Raw genomic sequence first — 22,771 nt, 5'->3', positions numbered from 1 at the left:
GAAAATTAAACAAGACACAAGATAATCGTATTTTAATATGTGTATGCACATACATGTATGCGTGTGTGCGTGTGCGTGTGCATGTGCATGTGCGTGTGTGTGTGTGTGTGTGTGTGTGTGTGTGTGTGTGTGTGAGCACACACGTGCGTGCTTGCAATAAGGCTAGGACCCAGGACCTCACACATGAGCACAGTATGGAAGTGATCCTCTACCTAGTCTGAGAATCATGTTTTGAAAGAAAATTGCTGGGTAATAACTCAGCCTAGGGGCCGTGAGAGCACAGAGTGAAGACCCCAGACACACAAGGGGAAACAGGGGAATCAGGAGGGAATGAAACTGCACTAAGAGATGAAGCATGGAGTCCAGGGGCTTCACTGTTTTGTGACCAGCTCAGTTGAGACAGAGTCAAAATCCTCCCCATCTTGAAGGCATGGAACTCCAGGTATAACCATCTGTTGTGCTAAGGAAGGGTCACGTGAACAGGTATTGCCTGCTTTGCATTTTAAGAGATGCTCATAAGATTGGTCCATCCCTTAAGGTTTTTCAAGTAAACTTTTAGCATACAGCCTAAATACAATTTTTCCTAAAGTATTTTACATCTTAGGCATGCATATTGCAATTCAATGATGCCAGTGTTTAGGACCACACTTAATGTAGATGCTGGCTGGGGGTGACTGGTGGAGCTACAACCCATCTCTCTGGGGAGTAGCTGAGGATGGATGGCTGGACTGTAACTCATCTGTCTCTGCAGATGCTGGCTGCAGCTGCTGCAGCTGGCCCGCCTCTGTGTGTTGATGATGTTGCTGTTGTTTCTGCTCACGTTTCCCGCTGTATACCTGTTCTTCCCTGTCACTCATCATTTCTTCCTGAAAATTGCCACAGTCTGTCAATATTTCTCTGGCTTTTAACAAGCCTATCTTGTTTTATTTTTTTTCTCTCCACTTGCCTGTCTGTTTTGTAAGGAATGGAGGAAGCTTTAGTATTAGTGCCTGTTAAGCACAGAATTACAGCAAGAACCCAGAGGTTACAAGAATAAGCCAAGGGGTCAGACTCTCCTTGAAACCAACCTCATGGGGTTTCTTGGAGAGAGCTTCACACCCATTTTGGTCAGTCTGGTGAACACCTGGGGGGATGATGGTGGCTCTGAGTGGAATCAACATGAGGGTGAGGAGGCCATGGCCAGAGCAATGATCAGAACCAGAGTTAGTATTGGACACCTTGGCATTGACCTTTCTGAGACAAGACACCCAACCTTAGAGTTCCTTGCAAAATGTAAAAGACTATGTTAGTGTCTTGGTAAATGTGATGGTCTGTCAGAATTGGCAACTTGGTAGGATTTAGAATCATAGGAGATGAACCTCTGAATGTGTTTGTGAGGGAGTTCCCAGAGGTTTAACTGGAGATAGAAGACCCACCCTGAATGTGGTTATCCCTGTCCCATGAGCTAGGTCCCTGGACTGCACAAAAAGGAGAAAGATAACTGAGCACAGACGTCATCTCTCTGCTTCCTGACTGGATGAGGTATGATTGGCTGCCTCAGGCTCCTGCTGCTCTGCTTTCCTCACTGAGATGGACTGTGAGCAAAAACAGACCTTCGCTTCCTTCAGTTGTTTTAATCAGGTGTTTTGCCACAGCAACAAAAAAAAACAATTAGTACAGTGTCTGCTACTTTTGTATTGCTGAGATAACACACCATGACCAATACAATGTACAGAAGAAATGGTTTGTTTGGGGCTGTCTTGGTTTGAGTTTCTATTGCTGTGAAGAGACACCATGACTACAGCAACTCTTATAAAGGAAAACATTTAATTGGTATTGGCTTACAATTTCAGAGGTTTAGTCCATTATCATCATGGCAGGAAACACACCAGCATGCAAGCAGACATGGTGCTGGAGAAGTAGCTGAGAGTTCTATATCTTGATCCGTAGGCAGCAGCAAGTGAACTGGGTACCGCACTGGAAGTAGCTTGAGCATATGAAACCTCAAAATCTGCCTCCACAGTGACACACTTCCTCCAACAAAGCCACACCTACTCCAACAAGGCCACATCTCCTAATCGTGCCACTCCCTATGAGCCAAGCATTCAAACACATGAGTCTACGGGGGCCATACTTATTCAAACCACCACAAGGGGTTACAGTTTCAGAGGCTTGGAGTCTGTGGTGGCAGGCAGGCAGCAGGCATGGTGCTGGAGCAGTAGCTGAGAGCTTACATCTTGACCACAAACACAAGGCAAAGAAAGAGCTAACCAAGAATATCATGGGCTTTTGACACCTCAAAGCCTGGCCTAAGAGCATACTTCCTCCAACAAATGTCACACCTCCTAAACCTACAGTGTCACTAACTAGGGAACCAAGTATTCTGATGCCTGAGAATATGGGGCCATCTCATCCAAACCACCACCAGACCCAGGCTAGCTGGCCCTGGAACTTCCAGGGATTCTCCTGTCTGCTTCTCATCCAGCTTAGGCACTAGGAACACAGGGGTATGCTACAATGCTCAGCTTTAGAAGATTCTAGAAATCTGAGCTCATATCATCACACTTCCACCGACAGTGCTTTGACCCATCTTCTGAGCCATCATCTCAATCCAAGAATTAATTTTAAGAATTAGGCCGGGCGGTGGTGGCGCACGCCTTTAATCCCAGCACTCGGGAGGCAGAGCCAGGCGGATCTCTGTGAGTTCGAGGCCAGCCTGGGCTACCAAGTGAGTTCCAGGAAAGGCGCAAAGCTACACAGAGAAACCCTGTCTCGAAAAACCAAAAAAAAAAAAAAAAAAAAAAAAAGAATTAATAGCTAGGTATGGTGACTTGTGCCTTTAATCCCAGCACTCAATAGGCAGATGTAGGTAGATCTCTGAGTTCAAGGCCAGCCTGGTCTAGAGAGCAAATTTTAGGACAGCAAGGGTTACACAGAGAAACTCCATCTCTAAATAAATAAATAAACATCAAATAAATAAAAGAATTAATGTTACAGTTATCAGATGTTGGTTCAACTGACATATTAGCGCACGCCTTTAATCCCAGCACTCGGGAGGCAGAGGCAGGCGGATCTCTGTGAGTTCAAGGCCAGCCTGGTCTACCAAGTGAGTTCCACGAAAGGTGAAAGCTACACAGAGAAAACCTGTCTCAAAAAACCAAAAAAAAAAAAAAAAACCAGTGTGAATGAGGGAGTTGGAGAGATGGTTCAGTGGTTAAGAGCACTGGCTTCTCTTGCAGAGGTCCTGGGTTTGATTCCCAGCATCCACATGATGGCTCAAAACCACCCATAACTCTAGTTCCAGGGCTTCTGACACCCTCTTCTGACTTCTACGGGCACCAGGCATGAACTTGGTGCACATACATACATTCAGGCAAAACACTCATACACATAAAATATAAGAAGTCTAAAAAATACTAATAATTTTAAAAAACTGTGTATATGAAAACATAAAGCCAAGCATGCTGGCACACATCTGCAATCCCAGCACTTGGGCGGCATGTCAGGAGGCTGTGAGTTCAAGGCCAACCTGGTCTACATAGTAAGACTCATCTAAAAAAAATGTGTCTGTGTGTGCCTCTGTATGTCTGTATATGCCTAGATGTCTATGTGTGACCATATGTGCAGATCTGTGTTTCTTTGTATGTTACTATGTGTCAATCTGTGCACATCTATGTGTGAGTGCTGTACACATGTTTGTGGATGTGTTTGTTCATCTATGTGTTTGTGTCTGTGTGTCTATGTATATGTATAATTGCATGTCAGTCTACATTGTATGTGCCTGTCTGTATCTATGGGTGTGTCTGTCTGTATGTGTGTGTCTATGTGTTTGTATATGTGTTTATGTGCCTATGTATGTCTGTGTGTCTGTATGTCTCCCTGCATGTACATTCTATATAGTATAAAAACACAAAATTAAATCTTCATGTAAAGAAGGGAAATTTCATGTCTATTGTCATATAAAAGCATTTAATTGGTTTTGCTCAGGTTTTACTATCTCAATAAACACCATGTTTCCAGATAAACAAACTGCCTCCCATTTGTTGGAGATGTCATGGGCTAGATGTTCAAAGAAAGCAGATAACTAAAAGTCGATTCTAAGGCGGCAACTTCCCTTAGAAAGCTGTTCTGTGAAGTCAGCAGCGGACAAGAACCTCGAAGGCGTAAACATTATTTGCTCCTTTTGTACCACAAATCCAGGATTACCACATATGTTCTACAAGCTGCTTCTAAATTGAATTTACTAACTAAAAAGTTCAAACATGTGGGTGATAAGGGGGAATAAGAGCTGGTGTGAGCTTCATCTCATGGATTTAGAGATAAGTCCCGGAACAAGGCGCCTCTCACTCTAAGAAGGCTTAACTGATGGAGAAAGGTCTCTGGCTGGCAGCCGGCGTCCTTCAGTCTGAACCCATCCTCTCTAGGTCACAAATGGAGTCCCATTCTTTACCATCTGTCTGAGCCTCCTCCTCCTCCTCTGCATGCAGCTTTGATTTGTTGAACCACTGAAATCAGATTCTAGACGCGCAGTACCAACTCATCTACGTGAACACCCCTTGACCCCTTCCTTCCCACTGAAAAGCCAAGTTCTCCTATGCAGTCTGACCCCCAGCCCACTACCTATGCAATCGAGAATGGTCTTCACCTTTTCATTCTCCTGCCTCTACCTCCTAAGTGCTAGGATAATAGGTGTGCACCTCAGCCTGTGGTGGAAGCCAGGGCCTCATGAACAGGAGGTAAGCACTCTCCCAACTGAGTCACACCCTCAGCTCACTACCCTTCCCAACACTCACCTGCCTTCCCAGGCCGAGGACTCGGGTGGTCGATCATTCTCTCTCTGGGTCTGCAAAGCTCACATCTCCTCCACCTTCATTGAAAAACACCAGACAATGCTCACTCAGGCTCGTAACTCTTTTGAGCATTGTGTCCTTTCCCGTCCGTCCCCCTACAGAGACCCCAAAGAGTATCAGCATTCTACTACCTCCCCTGCCAGTGAGTCCTCTGTACCCCACTCCTCCTCCATGACCAGTCTCATTAGTGTTTCCCATGGTAGTCTCCTCACTGCTGGGTGCAATGTCTATTTCTCTCAAGCCTGATGGAGCGTTCATACTGAGGATGACACTTTCTTTTTAACACACAATATTCTCTTTATATGGACCATATTCTCTAAACGCTACCAGCCCTGCTTCCTGTGACCTCTGTGTGTGGGTGCATGCACGAATGTTGGAGGGTGTACGGGTGTAAGTATGGAGGGGGTGTCTACACATGTGTGGGCATGAGTGCGGAAGCCAAAGGCTGCTGTTCCCTGGTCACTCTTTAATTTACTGAGGCAAGGTCTCTCATTGAACCTGGAGCTCACTGACCTGGCTAGTCTAACTAGCCAGGCATCTGTCGTCACCATCTCCCCCCAGCACCGGCACCACAGGCAGGCTACATACCCATCCAGTTTTTGTAGGTGCTGGGGATACAAACTCTGCTCTCCATGCTTACAGGGTAAATTATCTCACCAGTCCCCTCTCTGACCTCTGAAGCTTCCTTCTCTACTCCATTTCAGTCTAGTTTGAAGGGCCATCTTTTTCTGCATGTACCTGCCAATTGACATTCTTTTGTTTGTTTGTTTTTGTTTTTTCAAGACAGGGTTTCTCTGTGCAGCTTTGTGCCTTTCCTGGAACTCACTCTGTAGCCCAGGCTGGCCTCGAACTCACAGAGGTTCGCCTGCCTCTGCCTCCCAAGGGCTGGGATTAAAGGCGAGCGCCACCACCGCCCGGCTCCAGCTGACATTCTTGTTACACTCACCTCTGAGCCTGTCACTCCTCTCTCTCTCCACTTACGTTCTTCTCCATATTCCCATCTACTCTCTAGTCATCCACTGATGGTATCTGTCTTGGACACTTCTTTTTATCCTCCAATCACGAAACTTCTCTGTCCTGCGAAAGCCCTGTGGGAGACTAGAGGTAAAAATGGTGATGGTTCCAGGCATGCAAAGGATAGATGCTGTTGTGGGATTTCTCCTGGGGAGACATAAGCAAAAATCTATTCACCCTGGATAGAGCACCAATGGCAGATCAAAGACTCCATTCCATCTGAGTTGTTTACAGGCAGCCGCATCACTGAAAAGCCCACCCCGACAGACTCATGAGAGCTGCATCCCTGGAGCTCTCTACATGACCTGCAAACAGCTCCTCTGGGAGTCTCACTTCCCAGCTATTGTTTACTGCTTCTATAACCTTGGGGCTCAGCTTTGTTCCTCTCTGAGCCTCCTGAACCTTCCAAGTTTCATGAGCCTTCCTGCTCCCTCCAGGACAGAAATAGCTATGCAACAGATGTTCAACCCTGTCCCCACACTTGCTCTTGAAGCAGCTGGCTTCCTGGGAGATGCTACTAAATGAACCAAACAGAAAGAATTACAACAGGAAGATCAGACTTAATCTAGCATTGAGAGGAGTGGGTGGAATGAAGGTTCTAGAAGGCCCAAGACAAGCTATAGAAGGATGAGGGGGAGGACTGGAACATCACCCTGTAACAGGTTGTCCTCACCCTTCAGCCTGAGGAGCACAAGTTTCCACAGCAATTCTCTGTAGCCATGAAGTTGAGTCTCTCCAAAATCTCCAGAGATTTCTTGTAATCCAGTCTCAGAGGGATAAACCTCAAGAGGAAGTCAGTCAGCTTCCTATAATATTTCCTGTTAATTAAAACACCAGGTTAAGAATACAAAAGCAGGGAAGCCTATTTATACCTTAGGCATGACACACAGCTCGTAGAAGCCACCCTGGCTGAGCGTCTGCTCTTCCATTCTGTTCTTACCCAGTAGCTTTATCGAGAGAGGGGACATCCAAAATATGTGTTCAATGTGACAGTTCCTAAAATGAATCGCAAATGTGTCTCTCCAAACCCAGCCAGTGCTAAGGCCAGTCATCACCCTCAAAGAAACTAGTGTCTGCCTCCTCAAATCCATCTTCCTTTCCTCAAGCTGTCCCTTCTTAACTGAGTGATTGTGCCACCTGTTGTCCCACCCTCAGGCTCCTCTCCTCCATACAAGCCTACAGTGAGGGCCACCCACTTAGGTCCTCTCCTTAGGGGATTAGCAACTTGCTGGGTAGACTTACTGATGTCTGTATTTTTAAAAATCTTTCCTAGGCACACTAATTCCACAGCTTGGAGACCTGAGTGAGCAAAGGCTGAAATGGAAAGCTTGCAGTGAGAGAACTGGAAAGTCTATTGAAAGCTTGGACAGCCTGGGGACTCCTGAGGGTGCACTGTGACACAGCTTCCTTCTTCCTTCTGGTAAAAGTCTATGCCAAGCTGGGCAGTGGTGGTGCACGCCTTTAATCCCAGCACGCAGGAGGCAGAGCCAGGCGGATCTCTGTGAGTTCGAGGCTAGCCTGGGCTACAGAGTGAGTTCCAGGAAAGGCACAAAGCTACACAGAGAAATCCTGTCTCGAAAAACAAACAAACAAACAAACAAACAAAAAAAGTCTATGCCATATCATCTCCCAGGTCAAAGTCAGAATATCTCATTAGAATCTGTTGACTTTTAAATCCAGAGAATCTATTTACTGTCTCTAATGTCCCTCGCCCACCAAGGGAGCTCCCATTCAGTATATCACTATCCAAATTCATTCTCTGTGTTACATCTGCACATCACACTGAAACAAAAGTGAAAATTGTCTTCACCCTTCCTGACCTCCTCGGTGATCCCAGATACCATTTGAAGAAAGGAAAGAGATAAAGACAATTTCAAGGGAGAGAAACATTCCCCAAATTTTGTATTTTGTAATCTGTATTTTGTAATGCTGCCTGTCTGCCACTGAAATATTATTTTTCACTAAAGAAGCTTGAATCACCTTTAAAAGGATTGCTTGTTTTTTTTTTTTTTTTTTTTTTTTTTTTTTTTTTTTTTTAATTTATTTTGCAATACAATTCAGTTCTACATATCAGTCACGGATTCCCTTGTTCTCCCCCCTCCCGTCCCCCTCACCTTCCCCCCAACGCCCCCCCCCCCCCATTCCCATCTCCTCCAGGGCAAAGCCTTCCCCACAGACTGAGGTCAACCTGGTAGACTCAGTCCAGGTAGGTCTAGTCCCCTCCTCCCAGGCCGAGGCAAACAATCCTGCATAGGCCCCAGGTTTCAAACAGCCAACTCATGCAATGAGCACAAGATCTGGTCCCACTGCCTGGATGCCTCCCAAACAGATCAAGCCAATCAACTGTCTCACCCATTCGGAGGGCCTGATCCAGTGTGGACCCCTCAGCCATTGGTTCATAGTTCATGTGTTTCCATTCATTTGGCTATTTGTCCCTGTGCTTTATCCAACCTTGGTCTCAACAATTCTCGCTCATATAAACCCTCCTCATTCTCGTTAATTGGACTCCCAGAGATCCACCCAGGGCCTAGTCATGGATCTCTGCATCCAGATCCCTCAGTAGTTGGATGAGGTTTCTAGCACAACAATTAGGGTGTTTGGCCATCCTATCACCAGAGTAGGTCAGTTCGGGCTGTCTCTCGACCATTGCCAGCAGTCTGTTGTGTGGGTATCTTTGTGGATTTCTGTGGGCCTCTCTAGCACTTTGCTTCTTCCTGTTCTCATGTGGTCTTCATTTACCATGGTCTCCTATTCCTTGTTCTCCCTCTCTGTTGTTGATCCAGCTGGGATCTCCCGCTCCCCCAAGCTCTCTTTCCCTCGACCCTCGCCTTTCATTACCCCCACTCATGTCCAGGCTGTTCATGTAGATCTCATTCCATTTCTCTGTCATTGGGCGATCCCTGTGTCTTTCTTGGGGTCCTGTTTTCCGGGTAGCCTCCCTGGTGATGTGAGTAGCAGACAATTTATCCTTGTTTCATGTCTAGTATCCTGCTATGAGTGAGTACATACCATGTTTGTCTTTCTGAGTCTGGGTTACCTCACTCAGGATGATTTTTTCTAGATCCATCCATTTGTCTGCAAACCTCATGATGCCATTGTTTTTTTCTGCTGAGTAGTATTCCATTGTGTATATGTACCACATTTTGTTTATCCATTCTTCAGTTGAAGGGCATCTGGGTTGTTTCCATGTTCTGGCTATTACAAACAATGCTGATATGAACATAGCTGAACAAGTGCTCTTATGGTGTGGTTGAGCATTTCTTGGGTATATGCCCAAGAGTGGTATAGCTGGATCTTGGGGGAGATTGATTCCCAATTTTCTAAGAAAGCGCCATATTGATTTCCAAAGTGGTTGTACAAGCTTGCATTCCCACCAGCAGTGGAGGAGAGTTCCCCTAGCTCCACATCCTCTCCAGCATAAGGTGTCTTCAGTGTTTTTGATCTTAGCCATTCTGACAGGCGTAAGGTGGTATCTCAGAGTTGTTTTGATTTGCATTTCCCTGATGATTAGGGATGATGAGCAATTCCTTAAATGTCTTTCGGCCATTTGAGTTTCCTCTGTTGAGAATTCTCTGTTTAGTTCTATAGCCCATTTCTTAATTGGACTGTTGGGCATTTTGATGTCTAATTTCTTGAGTTCCTTATATATTCTGGATATCAGTCCTCTGTCAGATGTGGGGTTGGTGAAGATCTTTTCCCATTCTGTAGGCTGTCGCTTTGCCTTGTTGACCGTATCCTTTGCTCTACAAAAGCTTCTCAGTTTCAAAAGGTCCCATTGATTGATTGTTTCTCTCAGAGTCTGTGCTACTGGTGTTCTATTTAGGAAGTAGTCTCCAATGCCAATGCGTTCAAGACTACTTCCTACTTTCTCTTCTAGCAGGTTCAGAGTAGCTGGATTTATGTTGAGGTCCTTGATCCACTTGGACTTAAGTTTTGTGCACGGTGATAGATATGGATCTATTTGCAGCCTTCTACATGTTGATATCCAGTTTTGCCAGCACCATTTGTTGAAGATGCTTTCTTTTTTCCATTGTGCACTTTTGGCTTCTTTGTCAAAAATTATATGTTCATAGGTGTGTGGATTAATGTCAGGGTCTTCAATTCGATTCCATTGGTCCACATGTCGGTTTCTATGCCAGTACCAAGCTGTTTTTATTACTGTAGCTCTATAGTAGAGCTTGAAGTCAGGGATCGTGATGCCTCCAGAAGTTGTGTTATTGTACAGGATTCCTTTGGCTATCCTGGGTTTTTTGTTTTTCCATATGAAGTTGAGTATTATTCTTTCCAGGTCTGTGAAGAATTGTGTTGGTATTTTGATGGGGATTGCATTGAATCTGTAGATTGCTTTTGGTAAGATTGCCATTTTTACTATGTTAGTCCTGCCTATCCATGAGCATGGGAGATCTTTCCATTTTCTGACATCTTCTTCAATTTCTTTTTTCAGGGACTTAAAGTTCTTGTCATATAGGTCCTTCACTTGCTTGGTTAGTGTTACCCCAAGGTATTTTATGCCATTTGTGGCTATAGTAAAGGGAGATGTATCTCTGATTTCCTTCTCCACTTCTTTGTCCATTGTATATAGGAGGGCTACTGATTTTTTTGAGTTGATCTTGTATCCTGCTATGTTGCTGAAGGTGTTTATAAGCTGTATCAGTTCCTTGGTGGAATCTTTGGGGTCGCTCAAGTATACTATCATGTCATCTGCAAATAGGGAAAGCTTGACTTCTTCCTTTCCAATTTGTATCCCTTTAATCTCCTTATGTTGTCTTATTGCTCTGGCTAGAACTTCAAGTACTATATTGAATAAGTATGGGGAGAGTGGACAGCCTTGCCTCGTTCCTGATTTTAGTGGAATTGCTTTGAGTTTCTCTCCATTTAATTTGATGTTGGCTGTTGGCTTGCTGTAAATTGCCTTTATTATGTTTAGGTATGTTCCCTGTATTCCTGATCGCTCTAATACCTTTATCATGAAGGGGTGTTGGATTTTGTCAAATGCCTTTTCTGCATCCAGTGAGATGATCATATGGTTTTTTTCTTTGAGTTTGTTTATATGGTGTATTATATTGACGGACTTTCGTATGTTGAACCACCCTTGCATCCCTGGAATGAATCCTACTTGATCATGGTGGATAATTGTTTTGATGTGTTCTTGGAGTCTGTTTGCCAGTATTTTATTGAGTATTTTTGCATCAATGTTCATGAGGGAGATTGGTCTGTAGTTCTCTTTCTTTGTTGTATCCTTGTTTGGTTTAGGAATTAGGGTAATTGTAGCCTCGTAGAAGGAGTTTGGTAATGTTCCTTCTGTTTCTATTGTGTGGAACAATTTAGAGAGTATTGGTATTAACTCTTCTTTGAAGATCTGGTAGAATTCTGCGCTGAAACCATCTGGTCCTGGGCTTTTTTTGGTTGGGAGACTTTTAATGACTGTTTCTATTTCGTTAGGGGTTATTGGACTATTTAAATAGTTTATCTGGTCTTGATTTAACTTAGGTATGTGGTACCTATCCAGAAAGTTATCCATTTCTTTTAGGTTTTCCAGTTTTGTCGAATAGAGGTTTTTGAAGTATGACCTGATGATTCTCTGGATTTCCTCAATGTCTGTTGTTATGTCCCCCTTTTCATTTCTGATTTTGTTGATTTGGATGCTCTCTCTCTGTCTTTTGGTTAGTTTGGATAAGGGCTTGTCTATCTTGTTGATTTTCTCAAAGAACCAACTCTTTGTTTCATTAATTTTTTGTATTGTTCTCTTTGTTTCTATTTTATTGATTTCAGCTCTCACTTTGATAATTTCCTGGCGTCTATTTTTCCTGGGAGACTGTGCTTCTTCTTGTTCTAGAGCTTTCAGGTATGCTGTTAAGTCTCTAGTGTGAGATTTCTCCAACTTATTTATGTGGGCATTTAGTGCTATGAATTTCCCTCTTAGTACTGCTTTCATAGTGTCCCATAAATTTGGATATGTGGTGTCTTCATTTTCATTGATCTCTAGGAAGTCTTTAATTTCTTTCTTTATTTCTTCCTTAACCCATTGGTGATTCAGTTGGGTATTATTCAGTTTCCATGACATTGCAGGTTTTCTGTAGTTTTTGTTGTTGTTGAAATCCAACTTTAGACCATGGTGGTCTGATAGAACACAGGAGGTTATTCCAATTCTTTTGTATCTGTTTAGATTTGTTTTGTGGCCAAGTATGTGGTCAATTTTAGAGAAGGTTCCATGGGGTGCTGAGAAGAAGGTATATTCTTTTTTGTTAGGATGGAATGTTCTGTAGATATCGATTAAGTCCATTTGAGTCATGACATCAGTTAAGTCCTTTATTTCTCTGTTAAGTTTCAATTTGGGAGATCTGTCCAGTGGTGAAAGTGGGGTGTTGAGGTCTCCCACTATTAATGTGTGGGGTTTTATATGTGATTTAAGCTTTAGTAATGTTTCTTTTACATATGTGGGTGCCCTTGTGTTTGGGGCATAAATATTCAGAATTGAGACTTCATCTTGGTGGATCTTTCCTGTGATGAGTATGTAATGCCCTTCTTGATCTCTTTTGATTGATTTTAGTTTGAAGTCTATTTTGCTGGATATCAGGATGGCTACACCCGCTTGTTTCTTAAGACCGTTTGATTGGAAAGTCTTTTCCCAGCCTTTTATTTTTAGGTAGTGTCTATCTTCGAATTTGAGATGTGTTTCTTGTATGCAGCAGAAAGATGGGTCCTGCTTTCGTATCCATTCTGTAAGCCTATGTCTTTTTATAGGTGAATTAAGTCCATTGATATTGAGGGAAATTAATGACCAGTGATTGTTCATTCCTGTTATTTTTTGGTGGTGATGTGTGGGTACTTCTATACGTTGGGGTTTACTGCTGTGGCTTTATCTGTTGCCTGTGTTTTCGAGGGTGTATCTGACTTCCTTAGGTTGGAATTTTCCTTCTAGTGCTTTCTGTAGGGCTGGGTTTGTGGATAAGTATTGTTTAAATCTGGCTTTGTCATGGAATGTCTTGTTCACTCCATCTATGGTGATTGAAAGTTTTGCTGGGTATATTAGTCTAGGCTGACATCCATGGTCTCTTAGTGTCTGCATTACATCTGTCCAGGTTCTTCTGGCTTTCAAAGTCTCCATTGAGAAATCGGGTGTTATTCTGATGGGTTTGCCTTTATATGTCACTTGGCCTTTTTCCTTTGCTGCTCTTAATATTCTTTCTTTATTCTGTACGTTTAGTTGTTTAACTATTATGTGGCGAGGGGACTTTTTTTGGGGGTCTAGTCTGTTTGGTGTTCTATAAGCTTCTTGTATCTTCATAGGCATTTCCTTCTTTAAGTTGGGAAAGTTTTCTTCTATGATCTTGTTGAATATATTTTCTGTGCCCTTGACTTGGTATTCCTCTCCTTCTTCGACCCCTATTATTCTTAGGTTTGGTCTTTTCATGGTGTCCCAAATTTCTTGGACATTTTGGTTCATGACTTTGTTGGCTTTAGTGTTTTCTTTGACTGATGAATGTATTTCTTCTACTGTATCTTCAACGCTAGAGATCCTCTCTTCCATCTCTTGCATTCTGTTGATTATACTTGCATCTGAAGTTCCCAATCGTTTTCTCAGATTTTCTATTTCCAGCATTCCCTCTGTTTGTGTCTTCTTCATTTTTTCTATTTCGCTTTTCAGGTCTTGGACTGTTTCCTTCATTTGTTTCATTGATTTTTCTTGATTTTCTCTCAGTATTTTATTGTTTTCTTCCAGGACTTTATTGATTTCTTCTAATTTGTTTGCCCTTTCCTCTAGTTGTTTACAGCGTTCTTCACATTTTTTTGTCTTTTCCTCTACACAAGCCTCTAGCTTCTTCATGATGTCATTCATAAGGCTGTTTTCTTCTGCTTCTTCCAATTTCTGATGTTCAGGTCTAGGTGTTGGAGGAGGGCTAGGGCCTGGTGATGCTGTATTGCTATTCATTTTGTTGTATATGTTTCTGCCTTGACGTCTGCCCATCTCCTTGTGCTTCGTTACTGGCCTTATCAGCACACTTGGTTCAGCCAGACCAGTATTCCAAAAGGGAAGTCCGGAGCAAGATGGGAGCTGAGGGCCGGCCTCTAAGTCTCAGGAAGAGGCTTGGGGCTCAGGCGGATGGGCGTGGGGGCAGGGCGTGGAGACTGCAGGGTCTGCCAGGGGTCTTGGAGAAGGGGATCCTTCCCGGTGGGGCTAGCAGGGAACCTGCCCGGTGGCCAGAACCTGGGGCCAAGTTGGGCAGGTCTTCCCTGGAGTGGCTGGTGCCCAGGGATGGGGTCCGGGGCAAGGAAGGGCACTCACCAGTTTTCCAAAAGGGAAGTCCGGAGCAAGATGGGAGCTGGGGGCCAGCCTCTAAGTCTCAGGAAGAGGCTTGGGGCTCAGGGGGATGGGAGTGGGGGCAGGGCGTGGAGACTGCAGGGTCTGCCAGGGGTCTTGGAGAAGGGGATCCTTCCCGGTGGGGCTAGCAGGGAACCTGCCCGGTGGCCAGAACCTGGGGCCAAGTTGGGCAGGTCTTCCCTGGAGTGGCTGGTGCCCAGGGACGGGGTCTGGGGCAAGGAAGGGTACTCACCAGTTTTCCAAAAGGCGATTGCTTGTTTTTTATACACCCCCAAGAAGGAAGATTCCTGGCTGGAATGATTGCTTAATGGGTTAAGCTCTTGCTACACACCGTGAGAAATGAAGTTTGGCTCCCTAGAATCCATATAAAATGCCAGGTATGGAGGCATGCTTGTAGTTCGCCCACTGGGGAATCAGGAACAGGGATTCCTGAGGCTTGCTGGCCAGCCAGCCTAGCTGAATCAGCAAGCTGCAGGCAGGGATATTGCAAACAGCTGAGCAAGAAGATGGGGTTGTTACAAATAAACAAAAAGGCAAAGTTTATGGTTTACAGCTGGATCAAAGAGACGGGTTTAGCTAATCATAGTAGGAGCAGTCTCTGTAGAGGAATGATCTTCAGGCTGTAAGCATCCGGGAAAGAAAGCTATGGTAGACATATTCCGCACACAGACAACACTTGCATTCAATCCCCTGAGGAAGGCTTTGCCATCCACTGAGCTTTAGATGAGCAGTGGAAAGCTTTGCCATTCTTCCGTGAGTCCAAGGCTCTGGAGGTCTTTGATATGGGCAGCTCATGTCAACATACACTTACTCAAGACTTGACTCACTTGGGGCTTTTTCTGCTCCCCACAGGCATGGCCATGTCAAGGACCCAATGCCTCTGACTCATGGAAATAAATGGCAAAGCTGTCCCTAGGTGAGGCTCAGAGGCATAGCAAAGCCTTCCTCTGGTCCAAGTGCAAATGTTGACAGTGTGTGCAAGCACAAGTATTTATGAACAATTGCTCATTGTGTGCAAAAACTAGCAAGTGTAGCTTCCTCCTCCCAGATGTTTACTGCTTACCTGCCGAGGGCTCCTACATCAACTAGCTAGCCCCTCCTCCTGTGCTTGACTAAATAAACTCACTGAGGTCCTGGGCTATTTCTTAGTTGCTGTGGCTCCATCAGAGGGCACAAACCGACCCCAGCTTTTCTATGCATGTGTCTGTCCTTTCTTCATTCTTTCAACTGACACCCAGTCAGGTCAAGTTCCAGATATTCTGGACTTGGCGATTCTTACAGCAGACTTATAACTAGTTACATGGAGCTAGGTCTTAGGTCACCCTGCTTCTAGAACTCTCCATCACCCCAAGTGTATAACAGATCTTCTGGCTAACTTGTTGAGATCACAGAATTTCTGAGAGAAGCCATGACCTGAGCATACCTTAGCCAATTGAGATACCCTTAGCAATAAACATCCCAAATAAATAACAAGTGATTCGGAGTCTCTGGTCAAAAGCAAGAGCTGAGTGTATTCACACACACCCCATCACCAAGAAACAAGAGTTGCATTTGTTTCTTTTTGTAGCACACAAGAACAAGGGATCATTGCCCCAAAGGTCCAGCCATATTAACAGAAACAGATTTTTAAATAGATAAAAGCAGGTGGCCACTTGAGGAAAATGAGTCACACCAAAAGAATGTTCCGTTCGGAGAAGACTGAGTTCTTACAACATCCAAGAGAAACTGAAATATGACATAAAGAACATGTGGATACTATTTAAGGAGGAGCTATTTACAAACCAGATTCTGAAAAAACACTTACCAAATATAATAGTTCTGATTTGTGCGTGGTTGCGAACATGGGTGTGTGTGTGTGTGTGTGTGTGTGTGTGTGTGTGTGTGTGTGTGTGTATTGCACATGTGTGGAAGTCACATGTCAACTTCAGCTGTTGCTCTTTAGGCACCATTGGCCTTGTCTTTTGAGACAGGATCTCTTGCTGGTATGGAATTCAACAAGTAGACTAGGCTAGTTGGTCAGGAAATGCCAGGGACCCTCCTGTCTCTGCTGCCCCAGCACTGAGATCGAAAGCGTGTGTCACCACTCTGCATTTCTGTTTATGTGGGTTCTAAGTTTTGCACTGAAAACAGATGTTAGGGTTAAAGGAAATGTTAGGGTTAAAACATCAAAGAACAGGGAGCTGGAGAGATGGCTCAGAGGTTAAGAGCACTGGCTGCTCTTCCAGAGGTCTTTAGTTCAATTCCCAGCAATTCAATTCCATCTGTAATGAGATTTGGTGCCCTCTTCTAGCATGCAGGCATACATACAGGCAGAACACTGTTTGCATAATAAATAAATAAATCTTTTTTTAAAAAATCAAAGAACAATGAGGAAAGTAAAGAAAAGGGCCTGAAGTTGGGTATAAGACAGCCAAGCTGATCAGATAAAAGGAAGAACAGGACTCTGGGAAAACAACAAAGCCAGTCTTGTCAGGCTTTGCTTGACTCCCACAATGCCTCCCTGAGGAGCATGTGCAAGGCACTGCTGTCCTTTCACATAGTCTTACATCTGGTGCACTTAAGTGCAACAAACTGAATTGTGGGTAAGGATGGCTGCTAAAAAGCCCCTATATATTACAGAAAGGAGGCTATCCCAAGCCTCCCCATAGACAAAGAGCTAAATATGAGGTAACCAAGAAAGACTGCAGCTACATCGTGGTCGCTATGGTAGGAGTTAGATCCCCATAGGTAGAAAAAATAAGGGCCCATGGCAAGCTATGAGCTGGTCACATAAACATGAGAGCACGGTTTAATGAATGGCTAGTGGACCCTACCAAAGCCAAGTGCTGACAGACCTAGCCAAGGTCAGAGGCTGACAAACCAAGCCAAGGTCTGGGGAACATGCACACTCCATTGGTGTGGTTGACGATTTGCTCTGAGAATTAGCCAGTCCCAGTAGAAATGGCCTCAGTCTTTGTCCTGTTTCTGCCATATAAAAAGACACTGGAAGCCAGGCAGTGATGGCACACGCCTTTAATCCCAGCACTTGGGAGGCAGGGGCAGGAGGATCTCTGAGTTTGAGGCCAGCCTGTTCTACAGAGCAAGTTCCAGGACAGCCTGGGCTACACAGAAAAAAACAAACAAACAAAGATGCTAGGCTAGCTCAACAGAACCCTCTGGGGATCCCTCTCACTACGGAAATCTTAGTTTTTCCTGCTCTCTTCTTAATGAACTTGCTTTCCCACGCTCACTTCACCTACGTTTGCATCTTTATTCCTCATTGGCGTGAGACAAGGATCCATACTCCAGCTTGGCTTCTGATGACAACTGATTATCCTACACTTGGGTCACTGGATCACGCCCATCTGGGCCAAGGGGGGCCCCATGACTCTCAAATGCCTACATCATGGGGATCAAATTGAGATCCTGGTGCTGTCGAGGCGAACGCTCTACTGACTGAGCCATACTCCCAGTCCCAGTAGCTCTACGTTCTTGGCTTTTCTAATTATTTCAACTACTAGTTGAGTGGCTGTGGTCACGACAGCTGTCTCATCTACCTCTGGACAACTAAGAAATTCCCTGTCCCCTGGGAACTGAGGAGGAGCAATGTGACCTATTTTAGCCAATTAATTGCGAAGGTTAATAAATCATTCCCAGATGGAAGATTCCAGAGGCAGTGCACATTTTTCTACACTCTGTTGTCCCCTCTCAACAGTCACTATAAACTCACAACTGGGCTTTCTTCCCACGAGCTTCCTGATGGGGAACGCCCGCAGCAATCTGTGCCCCACGGTTCTCACTAGCGGACGGCGTGTTCACACAGACCACCATCTCTCTGCAATTGTGTTGCTGATTACATTTAATTTTGACAAATTAATATGGCTAACATTTTAAATTATAAAATACATTAACATACCTACAAATTACTAATTTCAATGCAAAAATCAGCCACCAACCACTTTGGGTATTCTGACATTACTTATATCAAAATGCATTAATTAATCATTGGGAAATTGTTTACAGTGTGCATCATAATTTTCTATGTTTATTAGTGTGCACTAATTGTGACATTTTCATTCATGTATATGAGGTGCTTTGATCATATTCACCTGTAGCTTTCTTTTATCCCCCTGGGTCCCCCTGGATCCCCTTCCTTTCCCTTCTGGCCCTTCCACTTTTGTGTTTTTCCCCTTGAATCCATGTGTGAGAGAAAGCATGATAGTTGTCTTTCTGGTTATAGCCTAGTTGGCTCATCATATCTCTGTCTACAACCATTTTCCTGCAAACGATATGATTTCATTCCTCTTTTGGATATGCATATAAATTTGTGTATACAAGTACAGATATGTGTGCTGGTGTGCGTGCATGCGTGTGTGTGTGTGTGTGTGTGTGTGTGTGTGTGTGTGTGTGTGTGTGTGTGTGCAAGTTTGTGGAGGTCCCAGTACGATCTCTGCTGTCATTCCTCAGGCATAATCCATCTTGCGTATTAGGATTTATTTGTTTGTTCATTTTTGAGTTTGGGTTTTGGGTTTTGGTTCTTTGGTTTGCTGTTGCTGTTTCTGAAACAGAGTCTCTCACTGGCTTGTAGCTCACCAAGTAGGCAAGGCTGGCTGGCCAACTGGCCTCAGGGATCCACCTCTCTAGTGCTGGAATTCCATGCTCTGCCACCACAGCTGGCTTTAGTCTATGAGTTCTGGGAATCATGCTCAGGTCCTCATGATTGCAAAGGAAGGACTTTATTAACCAAGCTCTCTCTCCAGTCTCTCCTTCATTGAGGATGACTATTATGCCATTGCAGCAGACCAGTGCTTATAACCACTTGTATTTACTGAACTCTTAGCTTCCCCCCCCAACCCCCGAATTCACATAGCAATGCCTCCTGAGAAGACACAGTCCCTGCTACCTTCTCCAGATGCAGTCCTAAATCAGCACTTATTCCCAGAGTGGCACTAGAAACCATCACATTCTACATGTTAACTTAATGCTGTGTGTCTGGTTGACATCATCTCACCCCTGGAACAGATGACCCTATTCAGAACCATGTACTCTCATCAACTGACCCAGAGCCTAGCACTTAGACTATGCTCAATAAATGTCTATTGGTAGAATGTATGAATGACTTCAAGAATGAGTGAGTTAAACTATTGAAACAGAGAAGTCTTATCCCCAAGGGCCATATAAGAACTCAAATCTTCTTTCTACTGTTCATCAAATGGTATAAAACAACCACTCAGTGGGTTAAATGTTAGGTGTGAATGTCTTTGTTTTTCTCTCCTGAGGTGAGGGTGGGGTGTGGTAGGTGTGTCTCACATAAGCCAAGCTGACCTCACACTCCCTATGTTGACAGAGAATGAAGTTCCTATCCTCCTTCTCTGCCTCCTGAGACTGAGATTACAGGCTTGTGCCACTACTCCCGATTTATGTGACACCAAGGAGTTGAACCCAGGACTTCCTGCACATGAGGCAAGGACATGGCCAACTAAGCCACATCCCCAACCCTTTATTTTTCTTCTTACATCCAAGTTTACTGTTCTTTCCAGAGGAAAAAAAAATTAGCTGTAGGAAAGTATTACTTAGGCTCCCTGGATTTTGCATATTAACTATGAATTCCAGAACAACCTTCGAACTTGTTCAGCGTGTTGACAATGGGTCATCCCTCTCTTTTTTCATTTGTTAAATAAGAAAATAGACCCACGAATTGGCCTCTCTGTCTTTAAACAATCCTTATACTGAAAAACAGCCAGGCAATATTTTTAATTGCAGACATAAAATAGTCAAAAAGCCTCTTGAAATTGGGCCAAAGAACAAAACCCTGGAGTAAATATATGAAGTAAAGATTCCAGGCACACCACAGGACCAACTCACTTAACAAAAATGGCACCGACCATCCTCGTCACTGACCACTCTCGTCAAGCAGCTGGCTTGCTAGCATTCCCCTCCTTGCCTGTTAAGGTCAAGTTCAGGCCACGGATGGTGCTGGTCCCATCGTGGAACACATTCAGATACCAGGCTAGCATTTCAGCCTGGCTTCTGAAGACACAGAAAAGGCATAAGAGCTCAGTTCTTATGTGCATTATGAGACTGTTTATTCAGTAAGCCACCCTGGGCATGCTTCCCCACCCATGCTGGTTAGCGACACAACACGACCTTCTTTCTTTCCAATAAAATATATTAGAAAGAAAAAAAGAAGAAAGCAACGCTGGGTCAAACTTCCTCAGTGTCTCAGGAAATGAGAAACCTCAAACAAAACAACTTAAGCTCTCGCAAGAACGAGATGAGCTTCTCTGCTCCTGGTGGGTCTTTCAGAGGGAGGGTGGATGTGGGTTCTGTTGCACATTTTATAAAATTCTTAGGCTAAATATAACAGCTGTGCCAACAAACTCCAGTTACATCTATTTTCAGTGAAGCGGCTAGTCAGCCCTCTGGCCTGCCCCTTTGGGAGGGTGAACGGAGAACAGTAGATGCCGCACGTTCGTTCTCCCAAGATGAACTTGTGCATTCTAATTCAGCCCAAGTGGAGAAATCCAGTCAGGTGGATGGCAGGGTCTCAGGTACTCAAGACCATGAATCACAGCCAGGAAACAAATGCTAAGGCGCCCCCACCCCCAGAGATGGAGCATATTCACACCGGGGTGCTCCGAACCCTCCCAGGCGCCATTCTCACCCCAGACACAAAGATGAAGAAGGCAGCAGAGCATGGAGAGAGAATGACATGCTTACTCCTCATGGGGACTCAGTTGGCAGCTGTGAACACTTATTTTACAGATGTGCTGAGACCCTGAGCAGTCCCAGAGTCTAACACGGCAGACCTGGAGTCAGATGTTCAGGTTGGCCTTCTCACGACACATCCCTTTAGCAGGATATCAGACCCTGCAACCTAAAAGAGCCAGGAGTGATTGCCTGGGCTCTCCCTCTCCCCTTCCGATAGTGCCTTGGACAACAAAGGCAGTGGATTGGATGCCTTTCAGGAAAAGAAGCGTGCGCGGTTTCAAGAACACGGTTTTAAAATCAGATGCCCCCCACTCACACTGGTGTTACGGGTCTATGAAGCCATCGAAAGTTGAAAATATCCAAACCAGAAAAGCATTTAAAGGCTGGCAGATGGCTCAGCCAGTGAAGTGTAGGAATTAAATGGGTAGAGGAAAATAGGAACGTGAAGACACAGATCAACCTTGATGGCCAGAGTCAGTCAGTTTTTATTTGTCTGAGAGGTGGAGCCTCTAGACCCAGCGGCACAGCACCTGAGGGTCCGGGAGAAGGCACAGTCCAGAGTGTGAGCACAGAGACTGAGAGTAAGGGGTGGGGTGGGGCAATGGTTTCTGCAGACCCACAGACTTTTGTCTGGATAAACTGCTTTTCAGAACTGCAGGATGGGAGATAACTCCAACTGCCTGTTCTTGTAGCGTCTGGGCTCTGGGGTGTGTACACCACGAGGTTAGCTCCTTTCTGGGAATTCCGCAAGAGGCAGGTTTCCCAGAACCTTGAGTTTATTTTAGGGACTGGTTTTGTGCTTGCCCTAGAAGCAGGAAGACCTTCATTCCTTTCACAGCACCCATGTTAAAAAGCTGGACACGGTGGCGCATGCTTATAATCTCAGTGCTGGAGAAGCAGAGACAATCACTTGGGTTTGCTGACCAGTTACTCGAGCCTGTCTGGTGAGCTATAAGCCAGTGAGAGACCTCCCCCCAACCTCCCCCCCCCCCCCCCCCCGGCCCCTGCCAAAAAACAAACAAAACAACAGCTTCTTAGGAAGGGCAATGAGGCTGCCTTCTGACCTCTACATGTGTGAGCACACGAATACAGATACACACACACACACAAACACACACACACACACACACTCACTCACTCACATGCACCGGAATCCCAGCGCAGTTTCTAGAATACTTATCACTTTCTCATCATTGTAAAGTGAAAAACTCATAAGCCAAGCCATCATCAGGCCAGAACCATCTGTATCTTGGTCTGCAGCACCCTACGTCAGGAAGCTGTTGACACAAAACCACAGCTCTCAAATCAAAGGAAATATAAACTAGTTTATTCTGGAGTCAAACTGTGAGTGACCATGGCTTGGGAATTCAGATTTAGGTTCTGTGTTCCAATGTGGAAGCAGTTTCGTGGAGTTGTCATGGTAACGGAACAAAGAAAGTTGTAAATCAAGGAGATTTTAAAGTGAGTTGGTAGGAACATTAATTGAGCGGTTACAGCAGGTGGAGGAATCTCAGCTATACCCCTCAGATGCTATCCGAGAGCACTCTTGGCACCCCCTCACTGGTGCTAAAGAGGGTTTTGTTAAGTTAATACATTCCAAAGGTTGTTATCTGTTTATCAGGATGTTAGTCTGACTCAGAGGTGAGCAAGAAGAAACTGCAATTAGGCTCCAAACCTGGTCACATCCAAACCGCCTCAATCATTGAAGTCCTCGATTAAAATCAGCCTTTGTAGACACAGCTTCTTTTCAGGAGTTTCCTGATCACAGAGATTAAGGCTCAAAACATGGCCAATAGGGCTGAGGATGTCCCCGCTTAACACGCATGAAGTCCTGGGTTCCATCCTTAACACCTCATAAGCCGGTAGCACATGCCTGAAGTCCCAACAGTCAGGCCGTGGAGGCAGAAAACTCACA

This window comes from Peromyscus californicus, unplaced genomic scaffold (assembly GCF_007827085.1).
Source record: "Peromyscus californicus insignis strain IS unplaced genomic scaffold, ASM782708v3 Scaffold_8__1_contigs__length_139910024, whole genome shotgun sequence".
NCBI classification, from domain to species: Eukaryota; Metazoa; Chordata; class Mammalia; order Rodentia; family Cricetidae; genus Peromyscus; species Peromyscus californicus.
This window is presented reverse-complemented; position numbering follows the sequence as displayed.